Source organism: Macrotis lagotis, chromosome 1 (genome assembly GCF_037893015.1).
Source record: "Macrotis lagotis isolate mMagLag1 chromosome 1, bilby.v1.9.chrom.fasta, whole genome shotgun sequence".
NCBI lineage: Eukaryota > Metazoa > Chordata > Mammalia > Peramelemorphia > Peramelidae > Macrotis > Macrotis lagotis.
The window spans coordinates 849908784-849929410 of NC_133658.1; the positions used below are offsets into that span (position 1 = coordinate 849908784).

Here is a 20627-nt window from a genome sequence, read left to right on the forward strand (position 1 = left end):
TGGAAGAGTTGGAGTCCCTGTATTACTTTAAGTAATCAGGCTGGGAGCTAAAGGTAGCCATCTCCTCTGCTGACAAATAGGAGGAATAAATAACCAGGGCACTAAAAGTTGCATTAGGCAAATAAACATTTCGACAAGAATTATATGTGACATTGAAGAGAAAGCAAATAAAACCTTGAGTTATGGAGAGACATCAGGGCTCTAGGAGACTTAACTAACTAACTAAAAATTATTATGTAGCCTTTGAGGCAGGCTCTTGAACCTTTCCTGCTTCCTGCATCCCTTGTAAGGGGACAAAGATTCTCCCTCTCCCAACTGAACCTGACATGACTTCTTTCCACCTCCAAGGTTTTCAGAAGGCTGTTGAATCATAAGATTACAGCTTTTCAGACCATAAGAAACTTTTATCTAATCTCTGTCCCCCCCCCCCATTTGATAGCTGAGTCAAATAAAACCAAGCCAATATGCATTGTTTACTATGTAAGCACTGGAAACATATCAAAGAATCTCAGGGTTTCAAGGGACCTTGGAGGGCTTCTAGTTCAACTTGTATCTGAACAAAAATCTCTTCTTCAAGAAATCTGATCTTCCAAACTCCATTTGAAGACCTCCACTAGCTGAACTCTACTGCTCCTGAGACAGTCAATTCTACTCTTTGAATATCACCAGTTGACAGTAATATTTTCCTTATGTGGAATTGAAAGCAACCTCTATGCAATGTCCACTCATTACTTATAAACTCCTTTCTAGCTCTGGTGTTATAAATGAATGAAAAGAAAAACCTGCTAGAGTGAGAGAAAATTGTACATTTTATTCATGAACCTTGCAAGATACACCTTACAAAGTGCGGGTACCTCACCTGCGCATGAGGCATAAAGTGGTCTTGGAACGTTAGGTAATTTATGGTCTTCAGAAACTCTTTCCCCTCCCTCTTGGATTTTCATAGGCTCTCAGAGTTTGAGTTGCAATCTAAGAGGTCCACCCATTCCATAACATGCCCCTAATATGATTCCCCTCCAACATCATCCAATGCATGATATGCTAATGGGGGGTGTAGGGGTTAATATTCAATTACCTAATTGTGCAAACTCATTTGCTTTAGGTCAAGATCTCTAGGTCACTCTTGACAGGTTGAGAACCCGTTTGGGGTTTGCTATCCCTGGAATGGAATTAGGAAAACTCTCCCAGTCTTGTGATTGGCTGGGCCATTCCCCCCTTTGTAATGGATTCCCTAAGGGCTCCCCTCCACACCCTGTGAAGACCAACACCCTACATTCCTCACATCTGGTATTTGATGTTTGAAGCTTTTTTGATATCTTAGGTTCCAAGGCCCCTGCATCTAATGCTCAAAGATCTTATCAAATTTTGTTATTTTTATGTTCTAAAACCCCTTCAAACTCAATATTCTAGATCCAAAGGTCTCTTCTAGCAGTGGTGATGGGATGAGGAAAGAACAGTCATTTAAACTTTTTCTTTTTTTTAAGGTTTTTGTTTTTTTTTTGCAAGGCAAGTGGAGTTAAGTGGCTTGCGGAAGACCACACAGCTAGGTAATTATTAAGTGTCTGAGGCTAGATTGAACTCAGGTGCTCCTGACTCCAGGGCCGGTGCGCTATCCACTGTGCCACCTAGCTGCCCCTAAACTTTTTCTAATTAAAAAAAGAGAACAGAAGAAAAGTTAGAAGGAAACACAAACAAATAAGGCCATGTTGAAAGCAATGTGTTGGGATTTATTCACTACTAGATCTGGAGTCAGAAAAACTCAACTTCCCAAGTTGAAATTCAGTCTCAGACATTTATCAGCTGTGTGACCCTATTTGCCTCAATTTCCATCTCTAAAATGAGCTGGAGAAAGAAATGTTTGTCAAAAAAGCCCCAACAAGGACACAAATAGTCAAAGGCAAATGGAAATGACTGAACAATAATATAGTTTAAAAGCAAGCAGGATAAATAGAGATTCATGGATTCATGTTTCACAAGCAATCTTCATTTGCTCCTTTTTGGTATTTAAATTACAAAAACTAAATTAAAAAAAAATTTTAAGGATCAACTAATCTCCCCTTAAAGTCCTCCTAAGATGAGGAACCACCTACTTCCTCTTCTATACCTTCCCACAGAAAAGTCTAGAAAGGATTTCAAGGGGTGATCTAATATGGATCAATCCATAAAAAAAAATCCCTGTATAAGGAAGAAATGGGAAATGAATAACAGAGAGAAAGTAGAGGAATTAAAAAAGGTTAGGGAAGACTTCCTGTAGAAAATGAAATTTAAGATAAAACTTTAAAGAAGACAGGAAGGTTAGTAGAGCAGAGGAGGAAAAGCATTCCAGGTGTGGTAGACAGTCTGAGAAAATGCCCAGAGCTGAAAGATGGAATGCTATGTTTATGTAAAAGCTAGGAATGGACCTCTTTCTAAGCAGGAATTCCCCCTGATAAGGAACTATTCCAAAGTCCAACTGAAGACCTCTCTTAAGCATGAACCCATTCCCCTGGGATGCATTCTTACATCAAGTTACACCTAAGGTCCAGGATGTCTGTAATGGTCAGGGACATCTGAGTATAAGGCTGAGGAATAGGACTTGGGGAGACTGAGAAAACAAGGTAGGGCCTAGTTCTAGAAAAACAGGAAAGTGGGTGAGGGCACTAAGAAAAATGCACATGATATAAGTTCATAGGTCCCAATAGATGGATTCACAGACTAATTATTAGGTTCAGAGTATGAGGCCAGAGCAAGGTAAATAGTTAGGCTGACTCAAGGTCCCTAATCTAGAGCTACAGAAATCCCTATTTCTTTTATATTTAGGGGTTAAGTTGGGACATGGGATCGAGGTAGAAGGTAAGAATTAAGTGACCCCAGATGCAGCAATGTGAAGGCTTCAGGACAGAGAACCAGACCAAATATTTTGGTCATGTCCTATTTCTCACTTGGTAGGTAAATTTAATGCTTTGAAGATCAAGAAGATAAGTGAGAGCTGAGTCCTTGGTTCCCATTCAAAGCTGAAAGTGGGATTGCTTCTGGATAGTGACTTTAGTATTCCATGAAGTAGAAAGGGGGTGTCTGACTCTACCAGTGCTAGAAGAATAATCAATCAGTCAATAAGCATTTATTAAGTGCCTAATGATATTAAACACTAAGTGCCAAGGATACAAGCAAAGAAAGACAAAAGCAAAGTCCACCCATTCAGGAACTCATAGTCTAATGGCAGAGAAACATGTAATCAGTTTATTAAAAAATATACACATATCAATTGTTTGCTATATATCACACTGAGGATACAAAGAAAAGCAAAAAATGGTTCTTGCCTTCAAGAAGCTTATATTCTAAGAGGTAATGTGCAAATTAATTGGAACATGCTAAATACATGCAGAGCAAATGTAAAATAATCTTAGAGAAGAAGGCTCTAGGATCTTGAGGAACCTAGAAAGGATTCCCTGTAGAAGGTGTTGTATAATCTGTATGAAGTTAAAGTCTCTATTGGACCACAGCCTGCCCCCCAACTCTGGTCAACTATCTCACCAAAACTTCTATTGATACCCAGGCAGATTGGAGATTTACCCTAAGAAAAGCCACTAAAGGGAAAGAAAAGGACAGCAGCAGTTTTTTCCCTTCCCTGGGGAGGAAAGGGCCACAATGGATTTAAGCCAAACCTCCCTTCTCTAAGGTTGTCTTCTCTTTATGACCAAACTGCAATCCCAGGCTGTAGGAAGGAAGCAGATCTTTTTAATGTCTGATTCCTGAGATACCTAACTCTCCTGGTTGAGTCATAGATATACTCTTTCTTTCCCATATGGAACCCAAAATAAATTTTGAATTTTTTTCAAAAGAACTTTAATAGCAAATAAATGAAAGAAGATGAAATAGAATACAGAAACCAGGTAAGATAGATGGTTAAGTAAAAAATTTTAAAAGATGGGGGTGGCTAGGTGGTGCAGTAGATAGAGCACTGGCCCTGGAGTCAGGAGTACCTGAGTTCAAATGCAGCCTCAGACACTTAATTACCTAGCTGTGTGGCCTTGGGCAAGTGACTTAACTCCATTGCCTAGCAAAAACTTAAAAAAAAATGTTTAAAAGACTACAAAATTTGGATTCAAAGGTCTGGGCTCAAATCCTTTTTTTTGTTATTAGGAAAGTATCTTTCCCACTCTGCACCTTGATTTCTCCTTCTGTAAAATCTAAAGGACTCCTTCTAGCCCTAGAAGGCTCCCTTAAGAAAACCTTGATCTTACCAAAGAGATAGACAAAAGTTTCCTGCTCCAATATAACTACCATTTGTGTCTTGTATTGCTTTCCTTTCCACTCTGATACCCAGAAAAGGGTATTTCACATGATTCCTGTCAACCTCTAAAACTAGCTCCATTCTGACTGTTTCAGTGGGGGCAGGCTCAGTTGGACTGCCACCAAGAATGGCATCAGAGTTAAGTATTATAGAGTACAATATGAATCCACAGTTCAATGTAGCACCTGAAAAAGAGAAGGCAATCTTTGGTTGAATAAATGTCTGGTGCCCAGAGGGAAGAACTAGGGGCAATGAGGAGGAGGGAGAGAAAGTTACAAGAAGGCAAATTTCGACTCCATATAAGGAATAATTTCCTAACAAACTGAGTTTTCTCAACACTAGATCAAACTGATTCCTGAGGAAAGGAGTTCCCCATCACTGAGATATTGAAACACAGGTTTGATCAGTATTTTCTAGCAGTGTCAGAGATGGGATTCATGCTTAAGGCAGCAGTTTATATAGAGCCCTATCCTCTAGATCTCTACCATCTCAGAAACATTGATTACCTTGATGAAAGTAGTCTATGGGTCAGAGCCCAGTTCAAACCAGAAAAGTACTGCCTCCCTCTGGACTGAGTAAGAAGTAAAACCTAGAGCCAGGGAGGTACTAGAAATTGGAGCCCAATCCTGATATTAGATTTCCTCACTCTGCAGCAAAAGTCTCATAAAACTATTCATTTCTTAATTCTGATGGCAGAACGAAATTTAATCACGTTCCTTTAATATGACGGCAGTGTCGAGCTGAGAGAGCTGCCTCGTGAGGCTTATTGTGAGACAATGCCCTGTTAATATTTAGCTCTAACAGCAAACATTATGGCTTCCAATTTAGAAGATTATACTTCTGGTTAGTTATGTATCATATGTGCTATACCTCTCTCTCTGGGTGGCTCATCTCATCAGCAGCTAAAGCATTTTGCCAGGGTTATAAAAAATGCCATTTTCTCTAAGAGCACTTTCTATTCACTGATCCAGTGAAGTAGCGTTGGGATCAAAACCATGTTCTGAAAAGTAATTGATATAATCAACTGCATACAGGCCTCCATTCCCAACACCCAAAAACAGAAAATTTTCCAATAAAGAAGTAGCAGCCAGCCAGCCAGTTGGGGGGGGGGGGGGTAGGGGGGAATGGAGGGAGGTTTGCAGAGAGCAGGTGCCTCCAGTCATATTTGAGCAGAACTTTGACTTGGAAAGGAGAAAATGGGATTATGGTTGGGGAGGGGATGACTGACTGGCTGGAGCTGTTCATGGTCCACAGTGATGGAGATCTAGAAGGGCTCTCCAGACAGATTTTGTGAGCAGAACACATCAATTCCTAGACTGTCATAGTCCAGTCTCCTCACTTTACATATGAGGAAGCAGTTCCCTTACCTGGGAAAGTGATATGATCAGGGTCAAAGAACATGACTGTGGTAGTGCAGGACTAGCACTCAGATTTTCTGATTCCTAGTCCAAGACTGCTCTTTCCAGGGCTCTGAGATTTTTTTTTTACTGTAGTTGACTGGTCAGGAATTAATCTATTAAGAACTTTGGAGCTGGAGCTGTAAGTCATCTTCTCTCTGACCTCTTCCCTCTTTCTGGAGCTGAACCATGGGTCTGAGATAAACATTGAACTACTTTCAGCCCATTCTACCTTTCTAGGGGGGAGAATGTGTTTTTGTGAGAAAGGAATTTTCTTTTTTTTTTTTTTAGAAAGATTTCATTTATTTTGAGTTTTACAGTTTCCCCCCCCCCCATTCTTGCTTCCCTCCCCCCACCCCCCACAGAAGGCATTCTGTTAGTCTTTACATTGTTTCCATGGTATACATTGATCTCAGTTGAATGTGATAAGAGTGAAATCATATCCTTAAGGAAGAAAAATAAAGTATGAGATAGCAAAATTACATAATAAGATAATGATTTTTTTTTTCTAATTTAAAGGTAATCGTCTTCGGTCTTTGTTCAAAGTCCATAATTCTTTCTCTGGATACAGATGGTATTCTCCATTGCAGACAGCCCAAAATTGTCCCTGGTTGTTGCACTAAAGAAATGAGCAAGTCCATCAAGGTTGATCATCACCCCCATGTTGCTGTTAGGGTATACAGTGTTTTTCTGGTTCTGCTCATCTCACTGAGCATCAGTTCATGCAAATCCCTCCAAGCTTCCCTGAATTCTCATCTCTCCTGGTTTCTAATAGAACAATAGTGTTCCATGACATACATATACCACAGTGCCCAATTGAAGGGCATTCACTTAATTTCCAATTCTTTGCCACCACAAAGAGGGCTGCTATGAATATTTTTGTACAAGTGATGTTTTTACCCTTTTTCATAATCTCTTCAGGTTATAGACCCAGTAGTGATATTGCTGGTTCAAAGGGTATGCACATTTTTGTTGCCCTTTGGGCATAATTCCAAATTGCTCTCCAGAAAGGTTGGATGAGTTCACAGCTCCACCAACAATGTATTAGTGTCCTAGATGAGAAAGAAATTTTCTCTATAAATTCTGGTTTGGGGGTGGCTAGGTGGCACAGTGGATAAGCACTGGCCCTGAAGTCAGGAGTACCTGGGTTCAAATCCAGTCTCAGACACTTAATAATTACCTGGCTGGGTGGCCTTGGGCAAGCCACTTAACCCCATTTGCCTTGTAAAAACCTAAAAAAAAATTCTGGTTTGTTTTGTTTGGCTGGGACTCCAAATCAATTCTGAAAGAGAGTCATATGTGCATAGCATACAGCAAAGGAAGGACACAGGACAGTCAGCATCAACTACAGGATTAACTGAGGTGCCTGGTTTTAAATCTTCACAATTTCCAACTTTCTGGAATTCTCAACCACATCACTAATCTTCAGTCCTATCATCCAATTCTTCATTCATCCTCTCTCTGGTGGCTGGGATTTTCCTTTCTTTCCTACCTGTATCTTCCCCCTTTCAGATGCCTCAAGCTCTGACTAGCAAAATTTTTCATGCATTTGAGAAAAAAAAGATTTCAGAAGTCAAAGCTACTCTTTATTCCTTTATTTCTTTATTCCCCTGCTTTTAACTTCATCTTTCTCCCTCTCTCTTTCCTCTTTCTTTTCACCTTGCTTTCATTTTTCTTTTTTTCTCTTCCCCACTTCTCCTTTTTATCCTTATCATTCTTTTAAGCTTTTCATCTCTTTCCTCTCCCCTCTTTATGTTCATCTTTCATGTCTTCTCATTTTCCCTCTCCCTTTCCTTCTTTCTGTTTCACTTCTCTCTCCCTTCTTCCCCTCCTTTCATATTCTTTTCTCCCTCCCTCACCAGACACATACACACACACACACACACACACACACACACACACACACACACAAATACAACACATATCTGCTTTCCCAGAGCCCCTAGCTGCCTGCCGAATTCATTTCAACAGCTATTAGGGATCAGCACCTGCCCTGGTACTTTGGAAGGAAGATGAGTTTGAGATAAGATCGGCTGTTTCAATCTCAGCACATCTGTAATTGCATTACCATTAAATTGCACCATTTTCCAAAGGTGAGAGCCCAGGGCCCTCAGCACCCAAAGACCGACGTAAATCCGCTGCCTAACGCAGTGTAATATGGGATGGAAGACATTACTGCAGGGCCTGAAGCATATTGGATATTTGACTGAGCTCCATTCTATCCCCATTCTAATTTCCCTTGTCCTTGGGGTCTTTTGCCAGTACATAGAATGACAACTGCACAGCTGCTTCAGATCTCCCCCCAAATTGGAAGGCTCCAGGGCCCCAAAGCTCTGGATTTCTGATTCCAAGAGGTCACTCAGATAAAAAAAAAGCTTGAGTCCCTCCCCCAAAGCACCCACAAAGTCAGGGACAAGCAAAATGGGAACAAGCTCAAAGTTTTAGTCAGGAAACCCAGATTCCATTTCTGACATTAACTACTTAACCTTTCTTAATCTCAGTCTTCACATCCATAAAATCCACAGAATAATGTATTGTCTCCCTCATTGGAATATTGTGAGGAAAGGAGTCTACTAAGTTTACATTATTATGGTAGAAGTATTCCCCCTTCCTCCTCCATACCTTCCTTCATCATCTTGATTTCGTCTGTGCAGTCAAGAATTGAAAAGGATCAAGGAGAGAGTGAAAGGGCAAAAGAGTAGCTATCACCTTGCTGAATGGCTTGATGACCTCACCCTAGGAGAAGAAAAGAAAAAAAATACACAGCACACTCTTCCCCATTTCCAACATTTACTTACACTTTCCATAGACCCACAATTCACTCCTTCTATCTAGACCAAAATTCTACCTCTGAGAGGAGGACTAGTTCCAATGCTATTTTCTTCAGGAAATCTTCCCTTCACACATGGTTTGCATTTCTCAACACATTCTGAATTATAGTGGACAGGTCTGTATAGTGTCTTCTTTACTCCCTCTCATTAAACCGAGTTTTTTGGAGCATAATTAATATTATTTATTAAGTGCCTACTACTTCCCAAGCTTGTACTAAGCACTAAAAGATACAAAAAAAAAGATAAAAGACAGTCCCTGGCTTCAAGGAGACAACATACAAACAACTATACACAAAGCAAGCTATAGACAGAATAAATAAGAGATAATTAATTGAGAAAAGGCACTGGAATAAGATGAATTAGGGAAGGCTTCTTATAAAAGGAGGGTTTTTAGTAGGAATTTCAAGGAAGTCAAAAAGTTCAGTAATCAGAAAAGAGAAGGAAGAGTGTTATGGACAAGGGGGACAACCAAAGATAACAAGGAAGGTATTATTAACCTTTCTCCCCTTCCCTAAGAGTCCAGAATAGAGAACCAAACAGAATAAGACACAAAGACAGAAACAGAGATGAGAGAGAGAGAGAGAGAGAGAAAGAGAGAGAGAGAGAGAGAGAAGAATAGTTCCAAAATCAAACCACCAAGTACCTGATTCCTTAGGAAAAGAGATCCTCACTTAGTGATACAGTAGATGGGGAGGAAGTCTCCAGCATGACTCTACTCCCAATAATTTCTTCTACCAAATATATATTCCTATGTTAGACTGCAAGCTCATTGAGGACAGGGTCTGTGACTCACCCACCTTTGTATCTCCTACAGAGAATAGGGCTTTTGTATATATGGGAGGATTTCAGAAGTGAAAAGGGCCCCAGGGGTACCTGAACAAGAGTCCCCTCTATAATAGTAAATAGTACTCCCACTTCTATACTCTCCCAAGAAATCCATTTCCCTTTTAAACAACTCTGATTACTAAGAAGTTTTGCCTTGAAACAAACCCTAAATTGCCTATTTCAAACTTCTATCTATTGCTCCTAGTTCTACTTGTTCAGTTTTTTAAAAAGTTTTTTTTTAAATCTAATTTCTCTTTTATCTGACTGACAGCTCTTTGAAAGTTTGAAGACAACTACCATGTCAATCAATCACCAGGTTTTTATGTCTGCTATTGCTAGTCATTGCATTAAAAACTAAAGATATGAAGATAAAAGAATGAAGCTGCCCCTGCCATCAAGGAACTTCCAGACTAATGGGGAAAACACCATGTATACATATAAGATTAGGGACTTAATAGAGACTCAATATATGGTTTGACTAGCATAAGGAACTCTCAGATGAGAAAACTTCCTCTCCTGATGCTGGTCAGCACTTTCCCTGTTTATCATTTTAGGGAGCTACCTGAAAAGTTAAGTAACTTATCAAGGGTCACATACTAGTATATGGCAGAGGTGTAACTTGAACACAAGTCTTTCTGACTCTGAAGTCAGTTCATTATCCATTACTCCACAACGCTTCTCATATACATTAGCAAAATTTTCATATATGTATGTGTGTGTGTGTGTGTGTGTGTGTGTACACGTGCGCACATATATAAAGTAGTTTGGGAAGGGAAGGAAGTAACAACTACGAATATCAGAAAGGAAGGAAGAAAAGGAAGGAAGGAGGGAGGGAGGGAGGGAAGAAGGAAGGAAAGAAGGAAGAAGGGAAGGAAGAAGGGAGGGAAGAAGGGAGGGAGGGAAGGAAGGAACAAAGGAATGAAAGAAGTAAGGAAAGGAAGAATGGAAAGAAAGAAGGGAGAGAGGGAGGAAAGGATTTAATAAGCACCTACTATATATCAAACATTGTGCTAAGTACAGCAACAATTTCATGTAAATGTGCTTACACTAAGTTTTGAAGGAAACCAGAGACTAAGTGCATAGGTGAAGAAAGATTATATTTGAGGCATGTATTGAGGACCACTAATGCAAAGTCCAAGAGATGGACGATGGAATTTTCACATGTGATATCAAGTATAATTGGACTCTAGAGAGCATAAAGGGGAGTAGTGTGTAAATAAACTAGAAAAGTAGGCAGGAGAAAGGGTGTAAGTAACTTTAAGAAACAGAGGAATTTATATTTGATCCTGGTAGTTAAAGGGAGTCACTGAAATTTAATGAGATGGGTCAGACCTCCACATTAGGATGATTTGAGGCAGAGGGACCAAATAGAAAGCTTCTGCAATACTCTAGGATGATAAGGAGGGTGGCTGGGTGAGTGGAGAGAAGAAAACTGATGTAAGGGTGTTGAAATAGAACACCCTCCCTGACTCTCTTCTCCAAGCTAAATCCTATGATCTATTCTCATGTTACATGACCTCAAGGCCCTTCACCATCCTGATTTCCTTCCTTTGGACACTCTCCCACTTGCCAATGTATTATCTAAACTGTGTCAAGCAGATGTGTGTTAAACATGTTCGAGATATCATACCATGGTGGGGGGGGGGGGGATATTGCCCTTGGAGTCAGGAGAGACCAGGGTTGCAGTAGTGCTGATATTTATTAGCTTTATGAAATTGGTCGAATCATTTAAACCCTCTGAATCTCAATTACTTTATCTGTAAGATGGGTAGCTAGGTAATGTAGTGGATAGAGCACTGAATGTGGAGTCAGAAAGACTTATCATCCTGAGTTCCAATCTGGCTTCAGGTATTTGCCAGCTGTGATCTTGGGCAAATCACTTAACCCTATTTGTCTCAGTTTTCTAATCTGTAAAATGCACTGGAGAAGTAATTATTCCTAATTACTTGTTGAATTGACATCTGCAATCCCAGAGAAAGTATCTAGATCACCTCAATCCTCCACTTCATGTAGACAAATAGAAGAAATTGTGTGAGTCAAGAGCCATTGCTTCAGATCCCACTTCTGGCAGTTTCTGGCACTGCAACACTGTATAAAGCATTCCCTTTCTTGGACCTCTGTTCACTCAACTGTAAAAATGGAATTGAATAACCTCTGTTCTGCTCCCATTCTCACAAAGTTGTTGGCAGGATCAAATGAAGCAATGGATATGAAAAGGCTTGGTGGTCACAAAGATGATGGAATTCTATAACACTGTCATTGTCTGGACAGTGAAAAAAAGCAGGGTAAACTTAGGAGGTCCTGGGGTTTCTGTCCTGGGAGATCTTTGCTGCCTCTAGGAGGAATACTCATCGGCTGGAAATGAATGACATGAGCTCTAATTCCACCTCTGCAATTTCCTGTGTGACCTAAAATAAATAACTTGATGGGGGGGGGGGGGGGGCTAAGTACCAGTCTGATTTAGATTATAAGGCAATTGGGAAGTAATCAATAAAGTAGATACAAATACAATTAAAACATAGATAAAGTTAATAAGTATGTTTTTTAAGTCAACCATGTATCTTTAAATATACAGTTTAGTATTCCCCATGACTTCAGCGGACTATATGATCACAAGAGGCATTTCCTTCTCTAAATCTAGACACTTATGGCCTTCAGTTGTAGGGTCCTAGAAGATTAGTTTCTTCATTCTGGAGCTTCAGCCTGGTCCTAATTTTGTGAAAGAATTCCAGTTCTTATCTTTTCCTCTAGTGCTGGCTGTGATCAGATATAAAAAGAGCCATCATGACATTGGGAAACACATATCTGGAGGATCTGGGTGGCCCACAGGAAGGTGAATCTTGGCTAAGCACTTACTTTGAAATGTACTGAGCTATAGTGAAAATGAGCTCAGCCCTGGGACAAAATGGGGGTTTAATAATGTGAAATAGCTCAATGTGTAACCTAGGTTCATGAAGAGAAGTGACTAAAAGCTTCCCCTGGCTTGTCTGATTCAGACTTTGCAAACTTTAAAGTACATTATGTTGTCTGTCTCTATGTAATCAGAATAAAGCAAACACTCTCGGTTCTGGGTCCTCCATCAGCATTTCTATCCCCTTGGCTAAGGAACCCCATGAGAACCACCCCCTGGGCAATATTTATGTGAAAAAATATCCTCTCATCTCACTGTTGTTGAAAATTAAATGAAGTTACTAGGTCTATGCATAGCGCTTGGGCTTTATTTACCTAGAAGAAATTCAGGGGAAGACTTCTTTGTTGGAGAATCAAAATTCTGTGGTGGGCAGTAAATGATCTTGAGAAAAAACCTAAGGTCTCAGTCAGATAGTGAGCATGAGGCTGAGGCTGAGAACACCCTGGTCATTCCCCAGGATGACTGTTCTCTCCATATTATCTCTCTATTCTGGGGCATCCCATAGACCTAACTAGACAAGATTAGTGTCTGAAGGTCACTTCCTGCCCCACCAATACCCCTGGGAAGCACAACCATTTAAACCAAGTAGATTCTCCCCCCCCCCAAAAAAATTACCAAGAATATAGACAAGTAAATGAATTCAGGATGCTCTGAGATTCCCAATTGGAAAATTTTCCTTCCCCTGCTACCTGAATAGCCTCTTCTCCTTACAGAATGATGTTGGACAGTTCCTCCATCACAAGCGGAGGATACTGAGGGCATCTATGTTGACCATAATGTAACTAATCAGTACTATTCTGTTCAATTGTCTTTCCTACAAATAAGTACCTCCTCTCTACTCTCTTTTCATCTGTGCTATACCCTCATTAATGCCTGATACTAGATGACCCAAGGAATAGAGCATTAAACCAGGAGTTAAGAAGCCCTTAGTTCAAAATCTAACATCAGCCACTGGCTACTTGTATGACCCTGGGCTTCATGTTCCTCACCTGCAAATGGAGGAATGATAATAATAATACCATTTACCCCTCAGGGTTGTATGGGCATCAAAAGAAAGAATACTTGTAAAGTGCTTGGAAAATCTTAAAGAAATCTTACAGAAATGATAGCTATTATTAAAAACAATAATATTGATAATAGTAATACTATTACTACATAAGTCCTTAGATCCATTAGTCCGAAAGTGAGGAAATTAGTGGGCCCCAGGACTAGAGAGGACTTATGATTCCTCGATACCCTGACCCCAGAAAGTTGGTGGAAGAGTCCAGAAGAGATATCAGCTTTAAGTAAGAACTGGAGAACTCAGTTACCACAAGAGGGACCAAGTAAGCAAGGTGCTGACCCAGAAAAGCAATATTTGAAAATGAGGCTAATTAATCCTAGGACCTATACTGACTTTAGTAGGACTATCTAAGGATCCTGAGCACATCTACTTATTATAGTAGAGAGTCAACTTTAGAACCAAGGAGACTTGGGTTTAGTTCCCATCTTGGGTACTTTGCATTACCCTAGGAAAAGTTATTTAACCTCTCAGGACCTCCTTCCCCTTCCACAATTCTCTCTGTAATAGAGTCTGAACTGATCTGCATGAGTAAAGTAAAATTTATCATATTATTCTACTGGCACAAATACACACGCACGTGCGCACACACACACACACACAAATCTTGGGATGTTATCCCTGGGTTCTCACCTTCTTCTCTAGTCCAGAACAATTCCCAGAACCTATGTCATTGCCTACCAACAGGAAGAGCTGCCACCAATGGGACTAACGTTTCCCCATTTCCTTCCCTTTTATCCCACTTTTCCGGCAGAACCAATCCAGAATGGGTGGGAAGCAGAACAACCCTCTTTTCTTCTTTTCCATCCTTATCAACTTGTCCCTTTCTCTAAAAAAATGCATCTGGGATTTGGGGTAGATAGGAAGATCCACTACTAACCCCTCCATCCTTTCTGCTTAACAAGACTTGAAGAAGGTAGAGATACTGAAGACCTCTAGACCTACCTGGGGTGGCTAGGTGGTACCATAGCACACAGAGCACCAGGCCTGGAGGACTTATCTTCCATAATTCAAATATAGCCTCAGATTTTTCTAGCTGTGTGACCCTGAACAAGTCATTTCATCTTGCTTGCCTCAGTTTCCATGTCCAAATGAGTTGGAGAAGGAAATGAACCACTCCTGAGTCTTTGCCAGAAACATTCTAAATGGGGTGACAGAGTTAAGAAATGGCAAAGCACTCTAGTATTTTGCCAAGAAAACTCTAAATGGGGGGTCCCAAAGAGTTCAGACATGACTGAAAAGAATGCACAACAATAAGGACTAATTCTGCTACACCTCCTTAAGGTCTTCCAGACCTTGCCATCTACTCTGCCTTTGTCTTCCATCTCTCAGTGCTTTCACTTAACTTCTTCCTTAGAATCATTGGGCCTTGCCATCTTCCCAACTATAGTACTTTTAAGATTTCTGGATCTTCCCATCTGTCCTTCAGCTGAATTTTCTTTTATCTATTGTCTTCCCCAATTAGAATATGAGCCAGTTAAGAGCAGAGATTGTTTCCATGGTTCTATTTGTATCCTCAAATAATAAAGGCTTAATAAATGTTTTTTCATTCATGTATTAATGTATTCCTTCATGTGTTTGTTCTTTCTTTCCTTTAGGTACAGTCCCAAGCTTTTATTAAACTTTGAATATATACAGTGTAAATAAAATAGAATTTCAGAATCTCAGAGGAAAGTACTTGGGGTAGAAGTGGGGAAAAGAGGTGGCGAGTCAAGGACCCAGGAAAGACCTCTTGAAGAAGGTGGGATTTGAGCTTAATCTCCTTGAAAAACTCAACCTCTGGCCCAGAAGCACAAAAGGAAATACAGGGGGATTTATACTTGGAAATAAGGAAAGGACTGGTAACAAAGGAGTGAGAGACAGGAGGGGCCAACTGCCCAGCGATGAAGCAAAGAATGAAGAGTCAAGCAGATCCCAAGTGGCTAGGGTAAGGCTGGTCCTCTTCCTGCCTAAGGTCTGCGGCTTCACATCTTAGATAAATCAATTAGGATAAATGAGCTTGGCTATATATGATGTCCTTGCCCCACTGTGGATCTTCTGAACTTCTCACTTTCTAGAAAAGATTAATTACAGAAGCATCGTGCTAATGCTCTCTTAATGGAATCTGTTATTTAACTTTAAGAAGTGCAAGTATTGAGTTCACAAGAATTAGATATCCATCATGTACAGCCAAAATCAGAACTGATGAAGTGGAGTTCACCAAGGACTCAATGAGTCAAAAGAAGACCCAAGACTCACTCCTGCATACCATGCAATGTCACAAATAATCCTAAAGGGTTGGGGAGTGGGGGACTGGAAGATGCCTGAAGCCAAATCTGACCTCAGACTCTTCCTAGCTGTAGGACCCTGAGCAAGTCACCTAACTCTATTTGCCTCAGTTTCCCCATCTGTCAAATGAACTGGAGAAGAAAATGACAAATCACTCTAGTATTTTCCCCAAGAAAATACCAAATGGGGTCATGAAAAGTTGTACACAACTAAAACAACTGAATACTAACACCCACAAATCCTCAGGGGTTTTCAGTGTCTCAGTTATACAGGGTTTTCAGCTTTCCTTCACTAGTTTGGTGTCTTTGGCATGTTACACATTTACATCAAGAACACCCATTTCTAAGTTGACCTCAAGAGATCTGTACTTTAGCTCTAGTAAATGAACAGCCGTGTATGCTGTCCTCTCCAAGCTATACTCTACTCTCCACATTTTGCCTCCATGTCCCAGATGCTTTCTCCTTCTACTTGTCTTCCATTGATGAATTGTTCCTAGACCTATCAGCATGGGGAAGAGTCCAGATTGACCATCCTTCATTCCTCTCCTAGCTCTGCTTCTGATTCTCTAAACTTCACCCCTCCTTTTTTCATCTCATTTCCACTCCCATCCCGGACCATGCTTTACTTTTCAGCTCCCTTTTATGTGCTATCTTCCCCTATTAAAATGCAAGCTTTGTGAAGACAGGGGCTGTCTTTTGACTTTACTGATACCCCCAATGCTTAGTATAGAACCTATAAAAAGTAAGTTCTTTTTTTTAACTTGATAGTTTATCTCTTCAGGTCATTTCTTCAGCTATAAGATTTGGAGTATCCTTCACAGGAGTGTCATGAGGATAAGATAATAATGCCCATATTTTTGTATGACATTTCAAGATCTACAAAGTGTTTTCCTTGAAATAATCCTCAAAGATGTTATTATGCACATTATACAGATGAAGAAACTGAGCACTTAGATCTTTTTAGATGAGACCATTTAGTCTGACCCTAACTAAATCAGGAATTCCCTCTATAGCATTCTCAACAAATGGCTATCCAGTCTCTGCTTCCATTATCTCATGGGGTACTCTATTGCATTATTGGACAGTTCTGATGTTATATCAAACCAGAGTCTGTCTCTCTGTAACTGGAAAACCAAATGATCATTGTTCTTCCCTTAGAGACCAAGCAAAATATATCTGATCCCTCTCCCACATGAAAGTCCTTCAAATACAGTTGCTCTTCAGTTCCTCTTTTCTCTCTGCTAAATATCCTCAGTCCATCCAAATAACGCTTTTCTAACATGATGCTGAAATCCCTCACTCTCTAACTTGATATTGTCTCTCCCAAAACACCATGACCAGAACTTCACCCAGCATTCCAGATGCTGTATGACCAGAACAGGGCATCATGACCCTGAATAAAGATGATAATCACTCTCCAAACCCTTTAGAAAAACTAGAAACACAAGGATTAGGCAAAATTTTATCACCATTTGGCCCAAACCTCCCAAGTACATGAAACTGTCAAGGATTGGTTCTGAACTTTAGGGCTCATAAAAATGTTACAAGGGACATAAACTGGCTATAGATTCGCCCTTACCTTACTTCCAGTCATTGTACTTCCTTGACCTCACATAACAGGAACAAAATTCTTATATATAAACTTGTCCGGCTCAGCCTTTCAGCAGTTGGTCATGATACTCGGTCACTCACTAGGGCAGAGAGAGGTAATGCTCAGCCAGGAAGGGGTCATTCACAAGGTGAGATATTTGTAACTTCAAATAAGACTAAAGCCCTTAAAGGGGCTTCCATGAAGGTAGCTGAAGCAGGGGCTGTGGAGCACTTAGAGCTTGGTTAGACACTGCATCTTAAGCCATCACCAGTCATCTTGACTTGGTCCTGCCACTGGATTGTGATGACTTTGGAAGAGAAAGTGAGACCAATAATTTTGCACACTCCGTTTCACTTAAATCCAATTTATGCACAAATCAAAAGACCTGACACATTTTATGAGCTTTACATATCTGTAAGTCCTGTGGTAAAAAGAAAGGATTGAAGCAGCAGGAGCAGAAAAACAACTCTGCACACAAGTCACCAAGACCATGGGGTTGTTTTCTCACTAGAGACAGCAGTCAGATTCAGCAGACACCACCCCCCGGGTTTCTGAGCAGTTTTTTAAGGACAATAGTTCACCTCTGGTGTGAGAAAAGGGCTAAAAATGCCCTAAAATTGTCTGCCTACCCAATCCTTGCCTGTTTGCCATGACAGGAGGGAATCTGACTACAGTCAAAACACCAGAAATGTAAAAAAATTTCTGCAAAGATGATTCCACTCACCATCAGACAATGAAATTTGTGCACTTATAAACAACATAAAATCCAGTAGAAATGAAAGGAAAACAACTCTAGTCATGAGAGAACTCAGTAGGTATCACATCCAAATAGAGGCTCTGGGTAAAACAAGGCTGGCAAATGAGAACCAACTTGCTGAAGTTGGGGCTGGATACACATTTTTCTGGAGTTGTCACAGTGAAGCGGACTGTAATGAAGCTGGGTTATGTTTTACAATCAAAACTAATCTAATTAACAAACTTGTATACCTCTCAAAATGAGTAAAGAACATACTCAAGACAATGTGACTGCCAAGACAATGTGAAACACCATGTCACTATCATGGTAACAATGCAATCATAATAATGAATGAACCCTTCATGAAGTCAAAGAAAAATTTTATGAAGACTTAGAGATCTTTATCATCAATGTACCAAAAGAGGACAAGCTTATAATTCTGAGTGACATTAATGTTAGAATAGGCTTAGACTAACTGACATAATGGGAAGTCCTTGGAAGTAATAGAGTTGGAAAGAGAAACATTAATGTACACTTAATACTGAAAACTTGTGTGTCTCATGATCTTCTTATCATAAACACTGTCTTCCATTTACCTAAATGCAATAAAAATCTCTACAGCATCTTCACAGCAAACACTGACATTTAGTACACACTATGTGATTATTAGGAGAAGAGACAGGCAGGATATAAGAATGACAGAGGCAATGTGTGGGGCAGAGCGCTGCACTGATCACAGACTTATCCTGTCCAAGCTAACATTCCCATTCAACAAAAGTGATAGCCCCAAGGCAAAATGATCACCAGAAGACTTAATGTCAACAAATTAGAGTGATTCTCTGAGCAGGAACAGTTTGTTGATAATTTGAAGGAAAAACTGAGTCAACATATGGTTGGCAACAGAGGAGCAGAAAAGGAATGGATAGCTTTCAGAGATTTGATGTACAGCACTGTATTTGCTCATCTGGGTCAGAACACTAGCAAATATCAGGACTGGTTTGATAAAAATGATGGGGAAATTCAGAAGCTGCTAGATGAAAAATATAAACCCCATAGAGTTTACCAGCAGGATGGTTCATCCATCTCTAAGAAGGCAGCATTTGACTCCTTCAAAAGTAAAATTCAAGGGGCAGCTAGGTGGTTCACTTGCCCTGGAGTCAGGAAGACCTGAGTTCAAATTTGACCTCAGATACTTAATATTTGTTTAGCTGTGTGACTTTGGCCAAGTCATTTAATCCCAATGCCTTGCAAAAAAACAAAAAAACGTAAAAAAGTAAAATACAAGTAAAGTCATCACAATCCAGTGGAGAGATGCAGGATCCACAACTCAGCAAGAAAGCAGATGAAATAGTTTTATGCTGATAGTAACAATCCAAAGTGCTTTTTTGATGCTCCAAGGGCTATTTATGAGCCAAAGACATATGGTGAATCTCAACTACTCAGCACTGATGGAGTCACATAGATTAGTGATAAGGACATGATCCCAGAGAAATAGGTTGAACACCTCCGTAACATTCTTTTTTGTTGTTGTTGTTGGGGGTGTTTTTTGGGAGGGGGGATTACAAGGCAATGGGGTTAAGTAACTTGCCCAAGGTCACACAGCTAGGCAATTATTAAGTACCTGAGGCCGGATTTGAACTTGAACTGACACCAGGGCCAGTACTCTATCCACTGTGCCACCTAGCTACCCCTTCCATAACATTCTTAACACATCATCATCAATAAATGCTAAAACCATGGACCACACCAACCTTAGGTTGAAGTTAATTTCTCTCCAGATAAACTAAAGAAGAGGTTTTGAATGCCATTCAGCTCCTCTAATAGGGTGCCAATTCGATTCCAACTGAGATTTACAAGGTAGGGGGATCCATTGCTCACACAGAAAGTGATTAAAATTTTCTGGACTATATGGCAAGACAAGGTCACCCTCTCATGGATGTCTCCATTGTCTAGGAAATACAGGTTGTCTTGTGACAATCACAGAGGGGGCTTCTTAGTCATTGCTGGTAAGATTCTTGCCATAATCTTCTTTAATAGTCTAATCTTTCCCCTGGAAAATGAGAGCCAATGTGGCTTCAGAAAAGGTTGAAGAATGGTTGATACTGTGTTTGCTGCTTAACAACTCTAGGAAAAATGCCAAGAGCAGAACAGAGGTTTGTACACAACATTTGTAGATCTGGCCAAGACCTTTGACACTATCAGTCATGAGGGCTTATGGGAAACTATGTCAAAATTTGGTTGCCTAAAGAAGTATATCAGCATTGTATGTCATGACATCATGCTTATCCAGATTCTGGATAATGAATGCTGCTTTCATACTTTGCTGGATTGGAACAAGATTGTTTTCTTTGTTCCTATGCTTTTTAACATGATGTTTTCAGTCTTTTTTATCAAACCCCTTCACTGAAGATGAACACAAGCATCAAAGTTACCTATACTGGTGGTAAATTCTTCACCTTGAAAAGGCTACAAGCCAAGACCAAAGTGAAGGGAGTGCTGATGCATTTTTTTTGGTTTACAGATGATTGTGCACTCAATGCAGCCTCTGAAGCTGAATTGCAGTAAACTATAGACTGATTCTCTGCTGCTTGTGCTAATTTTGGCCTAACAGTTAACATGAAAGAAACACAGGTCCAGCAAATGGAGAAGTTTTTAATACTGTGGATAAATTCACTCATCTTCGCTGAATAATTTCCAGGGATGTACGCAATGATGATGAGGTTGACACATGAAGAG

The 20627-nt window shown here is 40.1% G+C and overlaps 1 long non-coding RNA gene across 3 annotated transcripts in view; it reads right to left on the reverse strand.

Moving 5' to 3' along the window:
* LOC141508713 (uncharacterized) overlaps nucleotides 1–20627 on the reverse strand; it is a 203217-nt gene that overhangs the window by 76938 nt on the left and 105652 nt on the right. For 2 of the 3 annotated variants that reach the window (XR_012474484.1, XR_012474483.1), the window contains exon 4: nucleotides 17144–17255. The exons of the other annotated variant lie outside the window; for it this stretch is intronic. This is a non-coding gene — a long non-coding RNA (uncharacterized LOC141508713). The remainder of the gene's footprint in view (nucleotides 1–17143; nucleotides 17256–20627) is intronic. 3 annotated transcript variants of the gene reach the window in all.